This window comes from Podarcis cretensis (genome assembly GCF_951804945.1).
Source record: "Podarcis cretensis genome assembly, chromosome: 2".
NCBI lineage: Eukaryota > Metazoa > Chordata > Lepidosauria > Squamata > Lacertidae > Podarcis > Podarcis cretensis.
The window spans coordinates 94,604,474-94,625,770 of NC_137171.1; the positions used below are offsets into that span (position 1 = coordinate 94,604,474).

The 21,297-nt window shown below is 40.4% G+C and overlaps 1 long non-coding RNA gene across 1 annotated transcript in view; it reads right to left on the reverse strand.

The window, feature by feature from the left end:
- The window catches only part of LOC307209307, a 30,742-nt gene extending 9,787 nt beyond the window's left edge, over positions 1–20,955 (reverse strand). Inside the window, exon 1 of the long non-coding RNA XR_013835534.1 lies at positions 20,874–20,955. This is a non-coding gene — a long non-coding RNA (uncharacterized lncRNA). The remainder of the gene's footprint in view (positions 1–20,873) is intronic.
- Between the last annotated feature and the right edge of the window lie 342 nt (positions 20,956–21,297).

Here is a 21,297-nt window from a genome sequence, read left to right on the forward strand (position 1 = left end):
ATAGACTTTCTCACGCAGGAATTTGCTGAATTTTGGGACTTGGACTTGGAGCAAGAGGAGTTTAGAATTGTGAGAGCCTTTAGACTTGGAAGAGAAGGGAAAAAAGAGAAGAATAGAATAAGAGACTGTTTGATTACCCTCCAAACCAAAGAAGAGAGAGACAGAATCTTGGGTTGGCATTATCAGAAGACTTTGGAAGTACAACAGTCAAGAGTGGAAATTTTTAAAGACGTCCCGAAATATCTTTTGGATCTTAGGTCTAATTATTGAGATTTGTCTGACCTGCTGAGAAGGAACAAAATCATTTTCAGGTGGGAGTTTCCCCAAGGCATATCCTTCAACTTTAAAGGAAGGAAAATAAAAATAAGATCAGTAGAAGATAAAATAAAGTTTTTGTATAATTACGAAGATTTGCAGAAGGGATTTGGAAAAGAGCCAGGAGCATTGGATAGAAGATCACCAGATAGAGGACTAGAGCAAAGAGCATTGGATAGAAGATCACCAAATAGGGGAATATTGGATATATCAGCTTTACCCTTTGGATTAGATCCCCCAGTAAACGTGTTACCACTACCACCAACAGAAGAAGAGCAAGTACTGGGTGCAGTCGGAGGAAAATAGTAATTACACCATGGCGTTGCAAGTATTGAGTTGGAATGTGAATGGATTGAACTCCCCAGAAAAAAGACGGAGTCTTTCATTTATTGAAAAAAGAACAATTGGACTTGATTTGTTTACAAGAAACACATGTGATAAGGCTACATAGGAAGATATTGAGTAATAAGAAATTGGGCCATGAATTCATTTCATCAGATAAAGTTAAAAAAAGAGTAGTTCTTTATGCAAAGGAGAGCTTATCACCGAAAGTTATATTCAAAGATGACCAAGGAAGATTTGTTGCAATTAAAATCCAATCACAAGGAGAGAAATTCTTTATAGTAGGCATTTATGCACCAAATGAAGGAAAATCAGAATTTTTTAAGAAGCTACATGAGACTCTGATGGACTATATGGACTATAACATGATTTTGATGGGAGACATGAATGGAGTGGTGTCTACAAATATGGGCAAGGCACAGAGACAGATAGTTACCAAAGATGGTAGACTACCAAAAACTTTTTTTGACATGACTGAAAATATGGACTTAGTTGATATCTGGAGAATGAAGATTCCTTTGGGAAGAGAGGGAACTTTCTTCTCTGAAGCTAAAATGACATGGACAAGAATTGACCAAATTTGGGTAACTAGAGGGCTGGTTCCGAAGACCAGCAAAGTGGAAATTTGCCCCAAAACTTGCTCTGACCATAATGCTGTGAAGATGGAAATGAAATTGATGCCATTTGGTTCTTTTAGATGGAGGATGAATGATACTTTATTTAGGAATGAAGAAGTGACCAAGAAGGCCCCAAAAACTTTGAGAGACTATTTTGAGATAAATATGAATACTACAGTGGAAAAAAGAGTAATCTGGGACGCAAGTAAAGTGGTTATGAGAGGATTTTTGATACAACAGAATGCAATTAAGAAGAGAACTCAAAATGAAAAAATGTTAAAATCCTGGAGAAAATAAAGGAAGGAAAGAAGAAACTGAGAGCAAAACCAAAGTCACAGGAGATCCTGAAACAGATAAAGTTATATCAAGTATAATATATGAAAATGATGAATCAGGAAATAGAATGGAAGATTAAACAGATGAGACACAAGACATTTGAATCGGCAAATAAGTGTGGAAAATTGTTGGCTTGGCAAATGAAAAAAAGACAAAAACTTAATACTATTACAAATTTGGAAGTGGAAGGAAAGAATATACAGAACCCAGTGGAGATCAGGAAGCGCTTCCAGAGGTATTTTAAACAACTTTATACACAGGAGAAGCAGAAAGAAATGGACATTGATCGATTTTTGAAAATAAAAGGACTACAGAAAACTTCTCAGGAAAATAAGTTAATGTTGAATTATAAAATAACGGATCAGGAAGTGGAAGGGGCCATCCAGAACATGCAATTGGGTAAATCTCCAGGACTGGATGGTTTGACTACAAGATATTACAGATCTTTGAAAGAATGGTTAATACAACCATTGAAGGAAGTTTGTAATGAAATATTGGAAGGGAAAAGGGCACCAGAGTCGTGGAAGGAAGCCTATATAGTGGTGCCTCGCAAGACGAAAAGAATCCGTTCCGCGAGTCTCTTCGTCTTGCGGTTTTCTCGTCTTGTGAAGCAACCCTATTAGCGGCTTAGCAGATTAGCGCTATTAGCGGCTTAGCGGCTAGTAGTGGCAAAGCGGCTATTAGCGACTATTAGCGGCTTAGTGGCTTAGAAAAGGGGGGGGGGAAGCGAAAAAAATCGCAAGACTCGCAAGACGTTTTCGTCTTGCGAAGCAAGCCCATAGAGAAATTCGTCTTGCGAAGCGCCTCGAAAAACGGAAAACCCTTTCGTCTAGCGGGTTTTTCGTCTTGCGAGGCATTCGTCTTGCGGGGCAGCACTGTATTACACTTATGCCAAAAACAGAGACTGAAAAGACACAGCTTAAGAATTACCACCCCATATCGCTGCTTAATGTGGATTATAAAATTTTTGCAGACATTTTGGCTAAAAGATTAAAAAAGGTGCTAGTAGAAGAAATCCATAAAGATCAAGCGGGCTTTCTCCTGGGCAGACATTTGTCTGACAATATGAGGAACATAATTAATATTTTAGAAAAACTACAAGTGAATATTAATACTAAGGCAGTTCTGATATTTGTGGACGCGGAGAAAGCTTTTGATAATATTTCTTGGAGTTTTATGAAGAAGAATTTACAGGGAATGGGGGTAGGTCAAGGTTTTGAAAATGGTATAGGTGCAATCTATTCAGAACAAAAGGCAAAATTAATTGTGAACAATGTAGTGACAGAAGAGTTTAAGATTGAGAAAGGAACACGACAAGGTTGCCCAATCTCTCCATTACTTTTCATATCGGTCCTGGAGGTTTTGTTAAATATGATTAAAGGTAAAGGTAAAGGTACCCCTGCCCGTACGGGCCAGTCTTGACAGACTCTGGGGTTGTGCGCCCATCTCACTTAAGAGGCCAGGGGCCAGCGCTGTCCGGAGACACTTCCGGGTCACGTGGCCAGCGTGACATCGCTGCTCTGGCCAGAGCCAGAGCCGCACACGGAAACGCCGTTTACCTTCCCGCTGGTAAGCGGTCCCTATTTATCTACTTGCACCCGGAGGTGCTTTCGAGCTGCTAGGTTGGCAGGCGCTGGGACCGAGCAGCGGGAGCGCACCCCGCCGCAGGGATTTGAACCGCCGACCTTTCGATCGGCAAGCCCTAGGCGCTGAGGCTTTAACCCACAGCGCCACCTGCGTCCCTAAATATGATTAGAAAGGACCAATTGGTTAAAGTGGGAGCTAAACAGTACAAACTGAAAGCATTTGCTGATGACTTAGTTTTGACTTTACAGGAGCCAGAATCTAGTACCAAAAGGGTACTGGAACTGATTCAAGAATTTGGACAGGTAGCAGGCTTTAAGTTGAACAAAATGAAAACTAAGGTCTTTGAGAAAAATTTAACTGTGAATGAGAGAGAGAAGTTCCAGGAGGAGACAGGATTAACATTGGTCAAGAAAGTGAAATATTTAGGGGTTAACATGACTGCCAAGAATGTGAATCTGTTTAAGGATAATTATGAAAAATGTTGGATTGAAGTTAAAAAGGACTTAGAAATATGGTCAAATTTGAAGCTATCATTGCTAGGTCGAATTGCTGCGATAAAAATGAATGTATTGCCAAGGATGTTGTTCTTGTTTCAAACATTGCAAATTATAGACAAGATGGACTGTTTCAAGAAGTGGCAGAGAGATATTTTCAGATTTGTCTGGCAGGGCAAGAAGCCTCGAATAAAATTTAAGATATTAACTGATGCTAAAGAAAGAGGTGGATTTGCCCTGCCAGACCTTAAACTTTACTATGAATCAGCTGCTTTTTGCTGGCTGAAAGAATGGCTGCTTCTTGAAAACACTGATGTGCTGGATTTAGAAGGTTTTAACAATGTATTTGGTTGGCATGCATATTTGTGGTATGATAAGGTAAAAGCACATAAAGCGTTTAAAAACCGTATTGTTAGAAAAGCACTGTTTAATATTTGGATAAGATATAAGGATTTGTTAGAAAATAAAACCCTAATATGGTTGTCACCAATGGAAGCGAAGGCACAGAAAAAACTCAATATGGAGGCCAAATGGCCGAAATATTGGGAAATTTTGGAACAAGATGGAGACAGAGTAAAACTGCAGAGCTTTGAAAAATTAAAAAACAAAGTGCGAGATTGGCTCCATTATTACCAAATAATGGAGGCATATAATTTGGAAAAAAAAGTTGACTTCCAGGTGGAAAAATCAAAATTGGAAACAGAACTGCTAGATCCCAAAATTAAGAATTTGTCAAGAATGTATAACTTGCTGTTGAAATGGAACACTCAGGATGAAATGGTGAAATCTGCTATGATTAAATGGGCACAAGATGTTGGACATAACATTATGGCTGACTGGGAACAGTTATGGACCACAGGTATGAAATTTACGGCATGTAATGCCCTAAGAGAGAATTTAATGAAAATGATTTATAGGTGGTACATGACACCAGTCAAGCTTGCAAAAAATTATCATTTGCCCGAAAATAAATGTTGGAAATGTAATGAGACTGAAGGTACATTCTTTCACCTTTGGTGGACATGCCCAAGGATTAAGACATTCTGGGAGATGATTTACAATGAAATGAAAAAGGTATTTAAATATACCTTTCTGAAGAAACCAGAGGCCTTTCTCCTGGGCATGGTCAGCCAATTGGTGCCAAAGAAGGACAGAACTTTCTTTATGTATGCAACAACAGCAGCAAGAATACTCATCATTGGAAGACACAAGATTTACCCACCTGGGAAGAATGGCAGATGAAGTTGATGAACTATATGGAACTGGTGGAAATGACTGGCAGAATCCGAGACCAGGGAGAAGAGTTGGTGGAAGAAGATTGGAAAAAGTTTAAAGATTATTTACAGAAATATTGTAAAATTAATGAATGTTAGAAAAATGATGGAATGAAGTTATATGGCTTTAGCAGAAATGTTATAAGGAATTAGGTACAGACAGATTGTAAGTGTATTAAAGGGAAAAAACAAGTTTGGAATATGTTAAGATAAATTACAGGACAGAAAACTGAGGAAGATGGAAAGGAATTGCTGAAACAGTTAAAAAAAGGGAGGTGTGAGGAGGTTGCTGAAACAAGTGAACGAAAGTTATGATATTGAAATCAATGGATGTGTTTTTAATTGTTTTTGTTTTGTTTGGTTGATTCAATGTTTTAGGGTTTGGGTTGTGTGGTGTTTTTGTTTTTGTATTGTATTGTCTTGTTTAATTCTTTTTCTTTTCTTTTGTAATTTTTAAACTGCTAATAAATATTATTTTTTTTTAAAAAAGGAAGTCATTCATCATGGAAGCTGACACATACCTGGTCATGTGACAAGTGTAGCTGGCTTATAATTGTCTAGTCTGTCCTTTCTCAAGCTGAAGTGACTTTAAATACATTTTATTTAAGCAAGGAAAGGATTCTTTAGCAGAAAGATTTTCACTAAGAAAGTAAAAGATTTAGAGGTTCTTTTTTATCCAAAAGCAAGCAAGCAACAAAAGAGCAGTCTCCTTGCAGCATTCATAGGAAGCAATGCTATTAATGCCACTGATGTATGTGCAAGGAAGGTGAGAGGCCCTGAACTTTAGCCATGTATAATCCACAAGCTCTCTGGTGCTCATTGAATCAGTGTGTGAGCTAGCTGATATTCATTATTATAAAAGGGAGCAGAAGAAAATGCAGTCAGGTTGTATGTGTGTTCCCCGCCCCTTGAAAGAAGCACTTGTACGGATGGAAGAAAGAGAGGACAGATTTAGCTCAAGAGAGGACAGATTTAGCTCAAGCAAATGAAAGCTGAGTTAACACAGTAAGTTGTAAGGAAGTTTTCCCTCTTTTAATGTCCCTAAGCTTTTCCATAGTGACGCGGGTGGTGCTGTGGTCTAAACCACAGAGCCTAGGGCTTGCCGATCAGAAGGTTGGCAGTTCAAATCCCCGCGACGGGGTGAGCTCCCGTTGTTCGTTCCCTGCTCCTGCCAACCTAGCAGTTCAAAAGCACGTCAGAGTGCAAGTAGATAAACGGGTACCGCTCTGGTGGGAAGGTAAACGACAGTTCCGTGTGCTGCTCTGGTTTTGCCAGAAGCAGCTTAGTCATGCTGGCCACATGACCCAGAAGCTGTCTGCAGACAAACGTCAGCTCCCTTGGCTTATAGAGCAAGATGAGCGCCGCAACCCCAGAGTGGTCCGTGACTGGACCTAACAGAGTGGGGGTACCTTTACCTTTACCTTTAAGCTTTTCCATGAGAAGACAACTTCCACATAAGCAGCAGATTTCATCAAAAATGATGAGTAAAATACCCAAGTGGAGAAGGAATGACACAAGAGAGACCTCAAATACTTTAGTAAATACCAAAGAGACATGAATATTCTACAGATGAATTCCAGTTGTACTCAAAGCTTGCTCTTGTATGGACACTTCATTAGCCATTATTATTATGTAATAGGCCATTATTATTATGTTATGCAAGAGTTCATCTAAGAGATGCCATTTGGTCAACCCCTTCCCCTCGTTTTATATTTTCACTTTTAGGCTCAGACATGGCCTAATCTGCACATAGTGTTAACCCAAAGTTTGAGTTAGTGCAATGACTTGTGGAATGCTCTTCCAAGGAGGCTTGCCTGGTGCCTTCTTTGCATATCTTTAGGCAGCAGGGAAAAAGATTCTTCTTCTCCCAAGTCTTTGGCTGATTAAACAATCTATGGTCTTTAAAACTGAGAGGGGACAAGGGGGTTACTGTTTTTGTTTGTTATTGTGGTATGTGTTTTTATATTGTATACCACCCGGTGATCCTTGGTTGAAGGTGGTATAGAAATTTGATAGCATCAACTTCTTCTTCTTCTTCTTCTTCTTCTTCTTCTTCTTCTTCTTCTTCTTCTTCTTCTTCTCCTTCTCCTCAAAGTCTTGGTTGGTAAATCTTTGCAAATCTTAGTGATGTATTACATTGTAATAGAGCACCTTCCTTGCACCAAAAAGCTGATGGGCTGCATCAGAGAAGCACAACTGAAGATTAGCGCCTGGGATAAGACCAGTGTGTAAGGAAGACTTTCAGCCAGAGACCTGGTAAGAATAACCACAAACTGCATCGGCAAGATTCAACAGACATTGCTGCAGCACTAATCTTAATATTTCTATCCCTGTAGTATCTCTGAAGCAATGGAGCACATGCCAGAATTATGTTAAAGTGCCTTGCCATTCTTTGGGATTGGAAGGCAGAGATTGTCGAAATGGGCGTTCATCAGGTTTTGATTAAAGTTGTCCCCTGTTCTGAATGAGGTCAAACATTATCTGAATACTTAGCCAGAGTCACTGTGGTATAGTGCTGTTAAAGGGCAGCTCCTTCCTCTTTGTTCAAGTCTGGTAATCATGAGATCAGAGTCATCTCTATGACACCTCCTGTGATCTTTATTTGCCTAAGGACGAGCTTAAACGCTACACTTGACAGAGGCACCTTAGCATGTGGATTACTGACATCACATTACACCTGGCCAGCAGGCGCCAGGAACACCTACTTGGTAGGGGTGTAGAGAATTGTAGTGTGATAATCAGAACCTGCAATTCTAGGAATTATGGCTTTGTATGGCAACATCCCTGGAGTGAATGTAATTGTAGAGCAACTGTAGTATAATAATATGCAACAACAACAACAACAACAACAACAACAACAACAACAATGTATTAGTTGAACTGGTAATTTTTTTGTAGGAGATATACCTGAAACTCAGAAGTAGACCTGTCTATCTTGGGGAAATTTCCTGCTGCCAAGACACTTACCGATTGGGGATTGTCAGCCTGAAACTAACTAATCTGCTTTAGAGAGAGTGCTAGCCTTGAAAATTCAGAAGCATAGAGACCACCTCTAAACTCCTCAATTGCATTGAGGAACTGAGTTTTGTGCTTCCCATTTCAAGAGATATTTTCAGGTCTCCCAAATTCCAATAGGCATTTCTATGTGTGTGTTTCTAAAGTCCAGCTGTTTCCGAGGATCAGCTCACAGCTGGAAAAAACGTGTTGGCAACTTCCTTTATAGTAGGGAAATGGCACTGTGTAAGCAGCAGATCAGGACAACAATGACTTCCTAAGAGATGAAAGATTTGTGAACTAGTAGGAAGTAAGCAGGTTTGCAGATATTTCTTTGCACTTCAAAACAGCAGCATTCTCATCTAAAATCAAACATAACTTGGTGCAGCACTACTCTCGGATATACAGTGGTACCTCGCAAGACGAATGCCTCGTAAGATGAAAAACTTGCAAGACGAAAGAGTTTTTCATTTTTTGAGTTGCTTCGCAAGACGGATTTCCCTATGGGCTTGCTTCGCAAGACGAAAACGTCTTGCAAGTTTGTTTCCTTTTTCTTGAAACTGTGCAGTTGCGACTTGACTTCGAGGAGCAACTCATAGCACGCGGTGTGGTAGCCTTTTTTGAGGTTTTTGAAGACTTTGGTGATTTTCAAAGCTTTTCCAAAATCCGTGCTTCGCAAGACGAAAAAACTCGCAGAACGAATTAATTTCATCTTGCGAGGTACCACTGTACCGTGTATGTTTGTTGCAGCATCGTAAACCTGAAATACACATTGCGCCAGGCAGTGGTGCATGCAGTGCCCAACAAGTTGAGAACATGGAATGAAGTCTGTTTCCTTTCCCTGCAATTGATGTTTTATGATATCTGATCTCCACTCAAGTCCCTCTCACTGCTTGAGGTCCTGTCTCATCTTCTCTGCTCCAATGGTCCTTTGCCAATCCTTGTCTTCCCTCTCCCCCTGTTGTACGATAGAATTAGAGCCCTGGGAGACTCCAGGATGTACCTTCCAAGCCAACCCCAGATTTCAAGGTTTCGCTACTAGTTTCATAGCAAATTTACATATGACTAATGCAATTTTGCATATTGTATCAAAACTGCATCTAGTGAACATATTCCACATATTCTGTTTCTAGGGGCTGCTCACTTTGCTCACCAGCTCCCCCAACCAGTCAGCCCCACTTCCTAACATCCCCCTAAGTACTTCCCAAAGCCCCCTTTCCATTATTGCTTGCCCAAGCTCCTCTCCCCAAAGCACCTCCCCTTATTCCTCCCCATGCCTCTGCAGCTCACCCATGCCACCTCACAGCTCCTCTTGCTTGAACCTGCCTCACTACTGCAAGCCCACGTAACCCACCTCACTTGACCTGCCTTACCACCACAAGCTCAAGGTGCCTGCCTGCTCTGACCACTGCTCGCTTGCCCATGTCACTGCACCGCCCCTCTCACTCAGCCCACCCAAGGCTGGAAGCCCAACTCACTCTCCTACTTCAGACCCCTGGCAAAAGTTCAGCTCACTTGCTCACTGCCCCACTTGCTCACCCACTCTGCTCATGCCACCCCTCTTACTTTTCCTGCCACCACAACCCCAGCTTACTTGTCTGCTGGCATACTCACTTGGCCACCATCCTACTGGTGCTTCTCTCGCCCTGGACTATCCTCGTGCTGTCCATTGCCAGTGTGATGATGGACTGATATGAATTGAGTATAGAGAAACACATTCTTGTTCTCAGATTGCTAGCTTGAACTGTGAGTCAGTTCTTGGAGGGAAAGGATGTACTGATCTAGAATTTGTGAGGCATAACTAATTATTTATTCTGATTGGTTGTCCAATTCCTGTTCTTTGCCTATCACATGTGCATAGCTTTTAGAAACTCTTTGGAAAAGATTTCTAGCACTCTATGTTTTTTGGACTGCAGGTGATTTGAGAACTATACAGTACCCATATTCTGGAAAAGTTCTTATTTGGTTTTTTAAAAATGTTTTAGCCTTCTTTGTGTGCGAAGCCTGTGAAGGTCATTCATGCAATACTAGAGAATGGCTCCATCTGTGCAGATATCCACATTCAATAATTATGTGATGCCATGGTCATGTGACACACGTATGAAGGGTGCTATTTTTCCAGCAAAAACAAGTCTAGATTCTGCATTTGAGCTATTGTGCATGCACACACAAAGTCAAAAGGAGAAGAAAGAACTGAAGAACAGCTTATGAGCATGATAGTGCGCTTTGGGCTCTACAGTTATTTACCTGTACCAGGACTGCTTGTTTGAGCATTCAGCAGCTGCTGTAAGTGGCAACATGGTGTGCTATGCATAGCCGTGCAGAATGTTTTGTCATTGTCTCGCCTCCTGTGCGGTATTTTTAGTCCTGCAGAATGTAGAGCAATTAACTCGCTTACTGTAGTTGTTTCCTTGCACACATGTGGAGGTGGTTCTTTTCCCTGCATAAGCCATTTCATGTCTCATTAAAAAAAAAACCTTTGAAGTTGCCTTGTAATTTTACAGAAGGGTTAAGCAATACAAGGCCCATGGGCTATGTGGAGCACCCAGGGCAATTTCATACAGCCTGCAAGAGCTTCTTACAGTCCTGAAAAATCTGCCTTTTTATTTTTGCCTGCTCAAATTCTCACATCCCATTGATTTCCTGAATAGCATTACCAGTATTAGTAGCAGTGCTGCTGATGGCAATAGCCATTAGTTGGATTCAGTTGGACATCTTCATGAACGTTAGACTGGTCCAGCTGGTCTTATTTGCATGAGTTTCAGCATGTGCAGTCCTCATGTTTGTGCATTTCTTTGTGCATGGTAGAGCTACTGAGGGGCAGCTGGTAATGAGATATAGGAAGAGGCTCAGTTAACTGCTCATCTATCTTGAAAAGTCTTTCTGAGCTCAAGATAACCTCTGGCATATAACCCTATGAGCCATATGGAACAGTTATCTCCTAACTGGTTTGTGTGTTGCACCATATTGCACACATATGGATGCAAAGCAGGGAACTTTATAGCTAATTCTCTGCATCTGCTTTACATGTAGAAGCTCCCAGGATCGAACCCCAGCATCAGATAGGGCTGGAGAAGACTCCTGAGTAAAACCCTGGAGAGCTCCTGCCAGTCATTTTAGGCCAGAAGAGCCAATGGTCTAACTTGGTGGAAAGCAGTTTCCTACATTCCACATCTAATCTCCTTGTCCAGTAAACTGCTCAACAGAACTCTGTGTATGGACATTTGCTTTGGAAGAAGAGAGAGCCTGTTACGGCCTTTCAGTACGAAGTATTTTTTACAAAATCTTCCAATGCGTTACACACAATTCCTCAGAGATTCATTCACACACTAATCTTTGTCTTTTTAAGGTGAACGGATGATAGCAGTCACAAATAATGCTTGTTGGTACAGCCCTAGACAGCTACGGAGCTCACAGCATTTGAATTGCTTATTTATACATTTGAGTCACACTTCGCATTTCTACAGTTACACATTCAAGAAATCCTTTCTGAAAAGAAGTAAAGTTGATTTAAAACGTTCACTAAAATGTCTGTTGACTACTCAGGTAGTCTTTAGAAAACACCTTGCTGGGGAGGAAAATACAGTGTTGCTTGGGTGGTTATGGTTAACAAATATTTTAGCTGTAATATATCTCTTAGGTATAGTGCAAATGTAACATATAATCCATACATGCACAATGTATGCTTATGCATCATTTGATCGTGAGAGGTCAGAATGATATAAAATACACAGTAAACATGTCCAGATAGGGGGGCAGCTGGGCTGCCAGCCAAAGCTGATGGAAGGTCCTCTGTGCTACCATGTCCTCCTGAGACTCAAGTGACAACAATGGATTTGGAAGTACCCCCAAGCTCCTTCAGGGAGAGTGTAACCACAACAAGAGCAGGCAACCTACCAGCCTAGGGAACCACCCACTAATAAGTGTCTCAGTCTTATCTGGATTGAGCTCAAGTTTATTGGATCTCAGCCAGTCAAAGATCACCGATGAGATGGTTCTAAGGACAGATTGAGGTGATTGGGGCTCTAGTGCAATTTCCCAAATAGTATTTCCCTTCCCCCCAAAAGGCATGCATGAAACACGATACAAGAAAATGCGTTTTCAAGTATCTTAAAGACTCACAAATTAATTATTACTTAAGCTTCTGTGGACTATAAAAATTCTCTATGCATCACAACTCATAGAAAACCTTTAATAAACAAAAAGAAAATACTCTGAGCATGTGCAGTTTCATATTTTAAATTCACTTCTCATAGTTTCCCCCCTCACCAACTTGGGTCACCTGCTTACTCTTGGCCTGATCTATATACTCACAAATACCATGTAAGGTTTGGTCAGAGCAGGGTGGAAGAAGAGTGACACAGAGCAGTCCAATGACCTCAGGACCTTCAGAACTGAATAAAGTAGAGAATCCCCAATAGCTGAAAAATTTGAGGATCTAAGAAATATCCTGTTATAGGACAGGAGCATCCTGATGGGGTTAGTTCACAGCACAAAGGAATGCAGTGGATAGACAGGACATTGAAATCAATTAACTCAAGGTCTTAGTTATTACAAGACATATCAACACACATTTCCCACTGCATAGTGGTTGGGAGGTCACACAGTGTCTCTAGCCAACCAGAACTCAGCCAACGGTTGACTGAAGTGTCCCTTGTGGGGAAAAGTGGAAACCTTTCCCAAGAAATGTAGGTGTTGACTTAATCCAGTTACTAGTGGAAGATGCTTGCTGGAGGAAACCTCTTTGTTTCTTTCCCAGAGTTAATTAAAAGTTGAGTATGTTTGTATTAGACAGAAGAAAGGTTCTGGTGGCTAATTAGGCTTGCACTTCTGTTGAGGATAACAAAGTCCGAAGCAATGGAAGGAAATTTGGCAGGAACCCTTATGGCTTCTCTTAAGGGAGGGCATTTGGTTCAAGGCACTGTTGCTTTCGCTGACTCCTTTACAATAGCGTCACACTCAGTGCTCTGTGCAAAAGCTCCAGCTAAACCAAGAATTTTAGTAACACCTTGCTCTTGTGCTTGGTGAATGTGTGAGCATTGTTTTTGAAAGGGACAGGTGTGCCTTGCAAATAAATACAGTGTAGATGCCATATTGATCCATTACAGTAAATGTTAAGTGGTAATACTATGTTAGATCCTACCAGCAGTGGCAGATTTATGGTTTGTGGGACTCTGTGCACAGTCGTTTTGGAAGCACCTATTCACCTATACAAGCATGGCTGTGTCCACAATATGATGACACTAAATGCATTAGAAACAGTCAGAAAAAATGTAATCCATGTTACTATCTATTATATTATTAAACATAACTTTTTGTTTCTAATTAATGATATATGTATATAGGGAGTTAAAAATAAAACACTTTTCTTCATCCAAAAATTAACTTTAAATGAAAATTCAAAGATTTTCATAAAATATTCATAGATGTTTAATGTTCTTGAAATATTGTAGTATCTAAGTAATTTTTTTTACTCTTTTAAAGGTGCAGGTAGTATTCTATCCAGTCAAATAGAATACTACCTGCACCTTTAAAAGAGTAAAAGAGTGCTAGTCCTACTCAGAGTACAGCCATTGCAACTAATGAACAAGGCTAACTTAGGCCCATCAATTCCAGTAGGCCTATTCTGAGTAGGGCGAGTATTGGAAACAACCAATCATTGTCAGTAAGCCACATGATATGTGGAGTAAAATTCCAGACAGCAGCAACAATCAAGAAGCAAGTGGTTGTGGTTCGAGGACCCGACCCTGCGAAGTGAAATGAAGACACAAGGACACGTGATATAAGGTTAAGGGCTAGAAAAGGCCACAACTTTATTGATTACAGCAATGAAAAGGTATTGGCTTAGGCATTGGATAGAAACAAGTGGGTTTATTCACCAGTAGGTGGAGCCTGTTGATGCTGATCCAACTATAGGCTCACCTCCTGCTGTCACCGAGTGTCGTGCCATGGCCTCCCGCCAAGCAGGCATCGGACAGAATACACGACCGCCAAATTCCTTTAACGGAATACCCCTAAACATTGAAGGCATAGGCGATGGCCACACCTAGCACTTCGACACACCACAACACATTATTCCAATGCCTAACCTACCCACCAATACCACAAAAGTTGTGACGATTGCTACGAGGTAGGCGAAAAAACCAAAAAGCCTAAACAGCCATTGCAACTAATGAACAAGGCTAACTTAGGCCCATCAATTCCAATAGGCCTATTCTGAGTAGGGCGAGTATTGTAAACAACCAATCATTGTCAGTCAGCCACATGATATGTGGAGTAAAATTCCAGACAGCAGCAACAATCAAGAAGCAAGTGGTTCTAGCACCAATAGCAAGAACACACTGTAACGTTAAGAGAATCCACTTACTGTTTTATATTTTCGACTTCATCAAAGCCCAGGGCAGTAAGTGTCCACTTTTTACAAAAGAAGTTGCTAGGCACATAGCACCCATTGCTAACCAAAAAGTAATACATCTCCCAGCTTGTATTGGAAGGAGGGAAGACAGCCTGCCTCTCACCCTTTCCTCTCTATTAAAAATGTGGTGATTGGTCGACTCAGCATCCCCGCCCCCTCCTAACTGCATGTTTTCTTAGGGTAAAAAACCCTAATTTAATGTTAGGGATGGCCTCCGAATCAATTTAGGGCTGTATCCAGTTGGGGTTGTGTCCGGATCAAATTACCAGGGGAGGCAGACATGCACAGTCCCGGGAAAGGCACAATTCAGTTCCTAAATAAATAAATAAGTCAATTTCTATATAAATAAATTTTAAGAATTCATGGGCGACACAAGGTATTGTCTCCTGGTCTACTACGTATTTTGCAAAGAGGTTTGTATGCTTGCTATGCATTTGGCACATACTGTAACCAATTTTCGAGTTCTGGTTCCTGACGTCAAGAAGTGGATGTTTGGATACTGTTGAATGCCATGTGGAATCAAGATGGTGAACTGAATCTTTCAGAACATCATCATTGTTGTTTTTTATAAAAAAAAATTCTTAGAATTCTTAAGCAACGCCAGGTGCAAGATTGCTAATTATAGATATTCTGCATACACTAGCTGAATCTAAAAGACAGGTGGTTTATCATTAAGTAGGGATCTGCCAATAGTTAAGTATATTCTTGGTATAACAGGGTAGGAAACTATAGGTAGGAAATAGCGGGGCAGGAAACATCCTTTGTTGGAAATACCATTGTAAATATATATTCAACTTCCATTGCTCACATAAAACTTCGACCAATATAAGAACTACATAGAGATTGGACCACAAACTAAGCAGGATCTATGCCAGACAGCTTCATTCACTCACAACCCCAAATGATGTAATTTCCAATTTTATAGTTATTTATAAAATTCTTTCAGAATTGATTACAGATGTAGACTGCCTTAATTTGTTCTCTGGAAATAAATATTTTTCTTATGTTAAGCATGTTTCTTTCTAAGGCTTGTGCAACAGAACAGATGGGCGACTGGTGTAAGTTTTCACTCTGCAGGGAACATAATATGCAAGGAAAGGATGCACAAACCCTATATTTATGCATCACATCCATCACAGGCCAAAAAAATAACAAAAAAAATCATTGCCAGGCTCTTTAAAGCTCCAGATCCAGATTCCCCCAGCAGGAATTCATGGTGATAAATTATCACAGATACATTATACAGGGAGGCATAGCAGTAATGCCTATATTTATACTGTCTATCGCTTGCCATGATAAAATAATATTCTTCCACCTTTTCAAAAGAAGCTCAAATGTTCCCATTGCTTACAGCAAGCTTTTGAAAGCACTCTCTTCAGCACAGAGTAAAAAGACCAGAGAAAAATACCTTGCTCCATGCAGTTCCATTCAACATCATCAACAGTGGGACTGTGGGAGAAATTCAATGTAGTGCTAAGCAGTTTGCTCCATCAGTGGACACTTCTCTACTTGCCTGATGGAACTATCTGCCCTCTACTTCTTCCGTGTGCTGTTTTGGGGATTCTCCTGACCCCCACAGAGCCAATTTGGGATGGGGCACATGGGGGGAGGAGATGGGGGAAAGCCGAGTTGTGCTAGCATAAGTCCTTGTTCAGGCTTCTGTTGTTAGTTAGTTAGGCTTGTTAGTTGACTACCATCCATTATCTTTAGACATTAACCTGCATCTTCAACGAGATGAAAAGTGTGAAATCAGTCACGTATTCATTTCTTTTAGGTCTATGTGAGACCTAAAAAGCAACTACTCTATTCCCAACTTAAGAATGGAAAGTGAAATACTGGCGGACAACAAAAGAGGTTTAAAGACACTCTCAAGGCAAACCTTAAAAAATAAAAAAAATAAAAAACCTTATAAGCACTGGTAATTGGGAAAGACTGGCATGCGAGTGTTCCAGTTGGAAAACAGCCTTTACCAAAGGTGTCATGGACTTTGAAGAAGCACAAACTCAGGACAAAAGGGAGAAATGAGGTAAGAGGAAGACACGTTTGGCATACCCTCACCATGATCAACTTCTACCCGGAAACCTATGTCTCCACTGTCGAAGGATGTGTGGATCCAGAATTGGTCTCCACAGTCACTTATGAACACACTGTTAAGACTGTGTTCATGGAAGACAACCTTACTCAGCTATGAGTGATTGACAAAGAAGAAGAAGAAGACAACTTTTAGGTCTATGTGTGGGACCAGTAATTTTCTTCTCACATAATAAGACTTCTGCTATATTGAAGTTGCTGCCACCATTTGCAATACTTGTCTAGAACAGACTTTATTGGGGGTCTGTATGTTAAACTAACAGCAGAAGCTTCCAGCATTTCCTGCTGTATTCCTAGAGAGTATTGGTACAAACACCTCCCCTCCAAGTCCATGCTCCATCCCACCTGGCACCATTTTGAAAGAAGTGCCTATGGCTACCTTGTGTTGCTTGCAGGTTTGGAAAATGTTAGCACATATTTATTGCTTTTACATTCTTTTATAAATACGTACAACACTGTGTCTCACCCATACTAACCCATACAACTTGCCCCAAGGACAGGTAATTGTAAATTCTGAGAAGTCTACTTGGAGTATTCTTCCCCAGTCCCCAGCTATTCTGTGGAATTAAATTTATTCTGGAGGTACAAGCTCTCTTTACCCATGTACAAATGCTTATATGGAAGTGTCCACACTTGTTGATTTAGATTGCTCAACTATTGTGTACACACAGTGTACACTTGTTCACTGTTCCATGCAAAGAGGTATGACTGTCCTGCTCAGCTATTTGTGTACCCAGATTGCATGCTCACTGAATGCAACACGTGAACATGTTACAGAAGGTAAGGGGAACATTCAAAACAATGCTGTCATTTTTGGCAGCAGACTGACACTTCTTACAATGTGTCCAAAGTACAGCATTTCAACAGAAATTTAAGTGAAAACAAGAACTTGAGGATATTACAGTGTTTTGATCTTTTCATGTCTGTTCCGGAGCTAGGCTGTATTCAACACTTGTAGCCAGAGATCTGTTTATTTATAAAGTGCCAAGTCACACAGTTGGTGTTGTCAAAGCTGTAAATATTAGAGAGAATATTTTAAACCTGAAGCCAGGGAGTAGGGTCACAGAGTTTTCCTAATTGTGTTCCATTTCGAAGTTGTTTTTGTACAACTTGCATCAATATTCTACATCAGCCATTACTGACTTTCTAATTAAGGAGACACATCTCCTTCCACAAGCACTTCTACTTGGGTTTTAAATCAGTTCAAGTAAAAATAAGTTTGGGCTGAGTGGAGGCTGATAAATGACACAGCTTGCTAGCAAAATGTTGTACATTTTCACTTCCACCCACAGGTTCTGAGCCTGTGGAGATTCTCTGATCATGGTAATATTTATGCTTTTATGATCACACTGTTAGAAACATTCCTGAAGACACACCAGAAATGTACTACAACATATTGCAAGCCCTTCTGGGAACGATCTACTTGTACCTTGACATGCTTACAGTGTTAAGGAGTTAAAGGAGAAAGAGGAGTTGCTTCTTTAATTCATAATTACCATTGGAAGAAGGCAGTGGTTGTTCCTGCTGAACGTCTGCCAGTAGGGAGTTGCACAGAGCAGGACTACCACATTAAAGCCTCAGTCCCCCACTGAAGGCCAATCAAATCTTGAGGGTGTGAGAAGCCACCAGAAGTGCCCTGTCAGAGGATTTAGAAAGATGAATATGGGATGAGACATTTCAAGACTGCATCTGAACTTTGAAGGTGCCATAGGAATAATATTTCTGTGTGGCTCCATCTATTAAATAAAGAGTGGTAAGCCAGCAGCCTGCAGGACTGATCTGGCGGGTCCACAAACCACATAGCTGGGCTCAGTGTCCATGCCAGCTTCTTATCCTCCCTGTTCCAAGGCAATATGCCTTGAAGCATGCCTCTTCCCCACATCCTCTCCCAGTGCTGTCCAGGTCCTTCTTCCCCATGACTGTTGCTGGCTTGGTTTAAATATCCCATGGGATGGTATTAGGCTTCCTGCATTTCACAGCCAACTGACCCACATTGTTTCCAGCCTCGCTTTGTTGGCATGCCTTCAGCCCAATGATCCAGCCCTCAGAGGCCTCTCAACAGCTTTGGACCTGCACAAATATACAACAACTGGATGGGATAGTGTCAAAGGAAGTAGCTCTTAAGCAGCTCAGTGTGTGAGAGAGGCTAATCTTATAAAATATGCTAAAATATGTTTGCTTGGATATATTCTTGGCATGTGAAACTTTTTCTTGATGTATCATTTAATAAACTGGGCATGTCAAAACTACAATAGGTTGGGGGGGGGATGATTATTGCCCAGGAGCTGAAACCATGACAAGTAATTAATAAGAAGATTAAACTTTAGCTTCACCTTGGTTCAACCTTGGACCTTTCTTATGAACCAGAAAATGTTTGCACAGATTTGTTCGTGTCGGCAAAGTTCTCATCAAAAATGTATATGAACATTTCTTGTCTCTCCAGGCAGCCGGGTGTTTTACGGTTGCTCTGTGATAGTGTGCAAAGAGTACAAACTGTGTTTTCTGGAAAACATCACATCAAAGAAGCTACATGATACATTGCACCGTATAGGAATAGCTTGTTTTGTTTGTTTTGTTTTTTTACAGTCAATCCGAGGTTTCAAGGAATTTTTTCATATTATCAACAGCCAAGACTACTCAGAACCTTAAATCATCTTTTCATGAAGCCATGCATGCATCTGGATTATAATCCTAGTTGAATGAATATTGACATAACTCTCCAGTCCATTTTAATTCACAATAAATTAGCATGTCAATGTTGGGAACCTGGACTGATAAACTGGACTGGTGGTGGTGGTGGGGTTCGTCAGAGGAGAAGTAGAGGTAAACATTTGACAGATCTAACTATCATCACATCAGGGAGAAGGTCACGTACAATATCAAAGTATGGTTATTTCTCATGACACCCTAGATTTTTAAATTGTGTAGCACATGCATACATGGTGCATGACATCAAAATTAAAACATGAAAATGAAGACAGGGCTTGATCCAGCAGGCTCTTCTTATGAACAGCAGCAATTGTCTTAGATAATAATAAGTTTATTATTTATACCCCAGCCATCTTGCTGGGTTGCTGATCTGAACTATCACATTGTTATTCATATATCTGTTTGTGTAACATCTCATGCAAGAAAAACAAACCCTTTCCTTTATCCTACTGGCCATTTCAGAAAGGTCAATGAACACAGATCAGTTCTCCAGACAAGACCACTGAGAGAGGAGAGGAGATAGCCAAGAATTTGTATCAGGAGAAGCACTAAGAGAAGTACAAGTGATCTTGCTGAAGTGGATCACATTCATAAAGATCTGAAAGGCTACTCTGGATTTAAAATAACTGCAGAAGCAGGGAAGGAAACAGCAGGATATGAATGCCCCCTTCCCCTTATTTCTTTGCAAAAATTGTGCTGGCTTTCACTCCAGATGAAAATTGGTATGCAGTCAGTGATACCATGAATTCAACTTGTGAACAGACCCATATATATCCCAAAGTTCCCCCAAAATTCAAGGCCAGTACATTCCATTTGAAATGATGCAGGAAGCAGTGTGGCTGCATTTGATGCACATTATAAATTGTTAATAAAAGAAGGGCAGAATTAATTTTCCATTGTGTGTATGACTTGCCAAGAGCAATGGAAAACAGCTGGCATTGTTCCAAGCCAGGTAGGAATTTCTCAGCCTTGATTTACGTAAATGTTATAGATCATTACCCTCTTTCTGATCTGGTCTGTTGTAAAATCAAAACCTCTCAATCCCAGATAATGCCAAAAATGTAGTCATTCATCGCTACGCCAATTTCTAGAGGGCAAATGCATAGGGTGAATATTAGCAAAAAACTTTGTTTCAAGAAGTCTTTGGAGGGGGGAACAGACATGTGACATTAAATAATCTACCTAATCAATCAAGTTTCATAAGTTATCTGGTAAAACATTTTGTCTTGAAATTTGGCTTACCATGAAAGAAAGTGAAGAAATCAATTCGTGTGGTAGAAAGCAGAAGGCAGCATCACTTATGAGTTTCCAACTGTGTTTTCTGTATCATTAAAACATTGATTCTTGGTCTCTGTAATTCTTCAGGTGCAAAACTGTCTGCAGCCAGCATTAGCAGCCTGTTTCTGTTCTTATTCATTATGTCGTTGTTGATAATTAAGAACAGAAGGAAAGGCTGGCTGGATGAGGCCAAAGGCCCATCTAGTCCAGCCTTTTCTTTCCATAGAGGCCAACCAGATACCTATGGGAAGCCCACAAGCAGGAAAGGAGTGTAATAGCACTCTCTCACTTGTGCAGCTGGTATTCAGAGGCTCACCTGACACAGTCACCATGGTAAATAGTCCATGATAGCCTATCCTCCATGAATTCGTTTAATTCATTTTAACGAATACATTTTGTGGGAGTGAGTTCCGTACTTTACCTCTGCATTGTGTGAAGAACTATATTCATTTCTTTGTCCTGAATCTCCCAACATTCAGCTTCGTTGGATGACTGCAGGTTCTAGTATTGCAATTAAACAAGAATTTTTTCCTCCCTGTCCATTTTCTCTCCACCAGGCATAATTTTATACGCTTCTGTCATGCTTCCCCTTACTTTAGTTTTCCTAAGCTAAAAAGCATATTGAATCAAACTTTGTAACTGGGTTTTAGTAGTATCACCATCACAATATTTATACTTTGATGTGAAGAGAAAATATTTCACATCCCACACTTCCTTTTTAAATAATGTCTCCAAAAGTTCATCTCTCTTAACTCTCTGAATTTAGCTCATAAGAATCTTATGACAGGGATCTGCCAGAATGCATTTTGGATTTTTCTTTAATCTTTATTCATTCATTCTGTCTC